This window comes from Microtus ochrogaster, assembly GCF_000317375.1.
Source record: "Microtus ochrogaster isolate Prairie Vole_2 chromosome 6 unlocalized genomic scaffold, MicOch1.0 chr6_random_2, whole genome shotgun sequence".
Classification (NCBI taxonomy): domain Eukaryota; kingdom Metazoa; phylum Chordata; class Mammalia; order Rodentia; family Cricetidae; genus Microtus; species Microtus ochrogaster.
The window spans coordinates 171709-177063 of record NW_004949095.1 but is presented as its reverse complement, the minus strand read 5'-3'; the positions used below and the strand labels follow the sequence as shown (position 1 = coordinate 177063).

Here is a 5355-nt window from a genome sequence, read left to right as displayed (position 1 = left end):
TGTCCTGGAACTAGCTCTGTAGACCAGGCTGGTCTCGAACTCACAGAGATCCGCCTGCCTCTGCCTCCCAAGTGCTGGGATTAAAGGCATGCGCCGCCACTGCCCGGCAAAGCCAAAAATTTTTAAAATAATATGTTTTAATTCTTTGAGAATTTTATACAATGTATTTTGATCATATTCACCCCTCCTACCTCCCTACCCAACTTTGTGTTTCTCTCTCCCTCTCCTCCCTCTTTCCTCATCAAATCCAGTATATGTTGACCAACTGCTCTTTGAGTGTGGGACCTGCCATGGAATGTGGTAATATAGAGGTCATACAATTAAATACTGGCTTTGCCTTTCCTTATAACTCTGAAATGCCAATGACTCCTCATGGAAGGATGAGATTATATGTGTCCATACCTCCCTCCCTGCATACTTTGATTTTGTCTGGCTTGAGCTTGTGCAAGTCTTGTCTATGAGTTCATATGTTCACCTGCTGTTATATATAGAAAACACCTTTTCTTTGACATCAGCTACTATCTTTGATTCTTACAATCTTCCCATCTTCTTCCTCAAAGATCCATTAGCCTTAAAGGGAAGGTATGATATAAATGTCTTATTTAGGGCTCAGTGCCTCTTAAGACTGACTCTCTACGTGTTGACCGTTATGCTTCTCTGTGTGATCACCATCTCCTGCATTAAGCTTCTCTGATGAAGGTTGAGACAAGCATTTATGTATAGCAATAAGTCATTAGGAGTCATTTTAATGCTGTGCCCATTCAGCAGACTTACTAATAGTAGGTTTTCTCCAATGGCCTATCATCTATCAAGTTACAGGTTCTTGGTGTTATTAACAGTGGGTCCATCTTCTGAAACAGGCCTTAAATCCTGCCAGAATTTGATTGGTTACCCTGTAACATTCATGCCACTGTTGTACCAGTGGGCCTATCTTGCCAGGCAAGTTATTATTGCTTAGAGGGCTCATGGCTGAGTGAGATTGATGATTACTTTTCTCCTCTGGTAGTGTGCCTAGCACCTTCCAGCCCTATAAGAGCCAGCTAGTTGGATGAAGCTTCCAGGTCATAACCTCTCCATGTTTATGACTCAGTTATGTGGTGTTTCCAGCAATAGGATCTTACTGTCAAGTTCTGGAAGGTAACCAAGAACAGTGCCAGTAGCTGATTGTGTCTGGGGCTGTCTATTGGGTCCCATTGACTAACAGCTGAAAAAGAAGCAACCCATTCCTGGTAGTGGGTTATCTGGTAGTGCACAATCTCTAGTTTGGTGTTGTAATCTTGTTAGGATAATTCCACTTAAATTTCTTTTACATGCGTGAGTGTGTGTGTGTGTGTGTGTGTGTGTGTGTGTGAGTGTGTGTGTGTGTGTGTGTATAGACCAGACTGGCCACTACCTTCTGAGTGCTGGGATTAAAGGCGTGTGCCACCACACCTGGCTAGTCATGACATTCTTAATGTAAAGAAGATAATTATCCTATCTTGAATACCTAACATGCATAGACATTGTACTGGATAACTGAGTAATCTTCCTGAACATACAGAGACCACCTATTAGAAATATGCTAAATAGGGGCTGGAGAGATGGCTCAGAGGTTAAGAGCACTGGCTGCTCTTACAGAGGTCCTGAGTTCAATTCCCAGCAACACATGGTGGCTCACAACCATCTATGATGAAATCTGGTGCCCTCTTCTGGTATGCAGGCATACATGCAGGCAGAATGCTGTACACATAATAAATAAATCATTTAAAAAAAAAGAAAGAGCCGGGCGGTGGTGGCGCATGCCTGTAATCCCAGCACTCGGGAGGCAGAGGCAGGCGGATCTCTGTGAGTTCGAGACCAGCCTGGTCTACAAAGGGAGTTCCAGGACAGGCTCCAAAACCACAGAGAAACCCTGTCTCGAAAAAAAAGCCAAAAAAAAAAAAAAACCAAAAAAAAAAAGAAAGAAATATGCTAAATAAAGTGTTTTAGTGCTCTAAAATTAGGGGTCTCATAATTTTGCCCCTATTAGTTTTTGGCAAATCAACTGGATTCATCACAGATTTTCTAAAGAGATTTATTTTTTTTAATGCATAGTGTTCTCTCTGCATGTTTGCCTACATGCCAGAAGAGGGCACCAGATCTCAGTACAGATGGTTGTGAACCACCATGTGGTTGCTAGGAATTGAGTTCAGGACCTCTGGAAGAGCAGCCAGTGTTCTTAACCACTGAGCCATCTCTTCAGCCCCCTCATCTCAAGTTTTTTAAAAAAGTAAATTAGAGCTGAAAATATGGCCCAGCAGTTAAGAGTACTATTGCTCTTTTAGAGGACCTGAATTTTTGTTTCCAGAACTTAGGTTGGGTTGCTTACAACTACCTGTTAACTCCATCAATATCCTCCTCTGGCCATTCGGGCTCCCACATGAATAAACATATATGCATAATGTAGCAGGTTTTTTTTTCTTTTGGGCCACCAATCAGCTCCCAAATGATGACATGAGACTTAATTATAAATGCTTGACCTTATCTTATGCTTGCCCCACTAGCTCTTATAGCTTAACCTCTTTATCTTCATCTGTGTTTTGTCTTGGGGTTTTTTACCTTTCTTTTCTTCTGTTTATCTTCCTTTCACTGCTTCTTGTGTCTGGATGGCTGACAGCTGCCTGGCTTCTGGCTCTGGGTGTGTCCCTCTCTTTCTCCCTTATTCTTTTCTTTTCTCTATAGCCTAGATTGCTTCTCCTACTTATTCTCCCTGCCTGTCCATTCTGCCTATCCTTTCTCTACCTAGCTCTTGGCCATTCAGCTTATTATTAGACTAATCAGGTACCTTAGGCAAGCAAGGTAAAACAGCAACATGTCTTTACATAGTTAAGCAAATGCAGTATAACATACACATTGTTAACAAAGGCAGCATAAACATATGTAACACACCTACACATAAAGTAATATTCTGCAGCTTAAACAAATGTAACACATCTTTGCCTAGTTAAACAAATATTCCACAACACACATAAGTAAAAATATTTTTAAAAAGTAATAATTTAAAAATTATGATGTAAGCATGGAGTATATTAGGAATGGCCTATGATGACCTAGAACTCACTATTAGACCAGACTGGTGTCAAAGTGAAATAGATCCACTGGTCTCTGTCTCTCAAGTGCTGGGATTAAACGTGTGTCACCACTCCTGGCATATCTCACCTTTGGTTTAGAGTATGAATTTTCAGTTAATTGCTAGTTGGCTTACAGCAGTGGTTTTATTATTTGGGATGAGGGAATGCTTAGGTCAGAGGAAGTTTGCTGGAGTGGGTTCTCCCTTTACAGTTCACCTTTCTTTAACTCCCCAACTGAAGTAGATACAGTGTAGCCATCTGTTCTGCAGTGCTACTTAGTCCCTGATGACATCTGAACATAAGCTAGAGATCCTTCAGAGAGTTAGGCAGAAACTTAGGCTGCTCAACCCACAGTATTCTATTTAAAGATTCAACTTTGCTTATTTAAAGAAGTCTGCCATGGGAACTCTTATTTTTGAATTCTAGGAATTACAGCTGGAAATCTCAGTTGGGTATTTAAGAATCTGTGCTCTTTGCTAAGAAGAGTATCTTCTCTCAAATTGTCACATTATATTAAGAATATTGCCTGGTGGAACACTTGTCTCACATGCTGAAGTCTAGCTTTAATCCTCAGAACTGTCAAATAGAGTTTTTAATATATCTAAGGGAAATGGGCATACTATGTTTAAAAGATTTCTTCACTTTCATGTTCAGTGTAGCATCAGTTACAGTGGACCAGATATGGAATCAGTCTAAATGCCTACCAGCTAAGGGATAAGGGAAAATGCTCTTTAGAACACTGTCTAGCATTTAAAAAGAAGGAAATCCTATTGCTGTAGACATATGGATGGACCTGGGCACCGTTATGTTGAGTGTCTTATGATAGCAGAAAAACAAATACTGTACGAGCTTGCTTTTGTGCAGAGCCAAAATACTGGAATCCAAAAACAGGCAGTAGAGTAACAGGCCTGGAGGTAGTGGTTGAAAGAATGGGTGGATGTTAATTAAAGGACACAAACATCAGTTATGAGTAGTAGTTCAAGAGATGTTTGGGACATAATGTATGTTAAATACCTAATGTATGTTAAATACCTCAACCATGCCAATTCTGTAATGTATACATATTTTAAACCATACCATATACAGTAAATATCTACAATTCTTTTTTTTAAATATTTATTTATTATGTATACAATATTCAATCTGTGTGTGTTTGCAGACCAGAAGAGGACAGCAGACCTCGTTACAGATGGTTGTGAGCCACCATGTGGTTGCCGGGAATTGAACTCATGACCTTTGGAAGAGCAGGCAATTGCTCTTAACCACTGAGCCATTTCTCCAGCCCCTACAATTCTTTTTTATGTTTTTGAGATAGAAGCTCATTCTGTAGTCCATGCTTGTCTGGAACTCACTAAGTATTTGAGGTTTTTCCTGCTCTAGCCTTTCATGAGCCATCACACCCATCTGTATAACTAATTTTTAAAAAAGAATTATGTGTGTACCATAACACACATGTGAAGGCAGAGGACAATTTGGAGAATCACTTCTTTCCTGGAACATGAGGGGCTGCTTGTTGGGGTTTCTGTCCCGCCCAGTACCCCACAGCCGACAAGCCCCCTCCCAAATCACACAGAGACCTCCATAAGTTATAAAAATCTATGTTAGCCTCATGGCTCGGTACCTTTCAGCTGGGTAGGTTACATCTTGCTTCTTGGTGGTCTAGGCTGGAATGGGAGGAATGTAACCTGCCTGGCTGAGAAAGGTACTGAACCATGTGGCTAGCATAGATAAGAACAATGGGTTAATATAAGCTACAAGAGCTAATAAGTAGCCTGAGCTAATGGGCCAAATCAGTTTATAAGTAATGCAGACTCTCTGTGTGATTTTCTTTGGGGCTTGCCAGCTGTGGGGTACTGGGCAGGACAGAAACTCCAAGAGCAGGCCCTCATGTTACACTTTCTTTCTACCTTAGGGGTCCAGGGGTAACATGTAGGGTGGGCTGGAGAGATGGTGCAGGGGTTGAGAGGTCTCATTGCTTTTGGGAAAGATTAGAGTTCAGTTGCCAGTACTCAACTTGAGCAGCCAACAACCACCTGTAATTTGACCCCCAGGGGATCTGACACCCTCTTCTAGCTTCTATGGGCACTACATCCATATGCATAAGCCCATACATAGACATACATGTATACATACAGTTACAAATAAATACTTGTTGAGAAAGGGTATGTAGCCTTGGCTAAAGTGGAACTCATTACATAGCATAAGTTGTCTGGAACTCGCAGATACCTGCCTGCCTCTGGAGTCCTGGGATTTTTTTTTTTTTTTT

The 5355-nt window shown here is 41.1% G+C and overlaps 1 protein-coding gene across 3 annotated transcripts in view; it reads left to right on the top strand.

Moving 5' to 3' along the window:
- Swt1 (SWT1, RNA endoribonuclease homolog) overlaps nucleotides 1–5355 on the top strand; it is an 85165-nt gene that overhangs the window by 78718 nt on the left and 1092 nt on the right. The window lies entirely within an intron of this gene.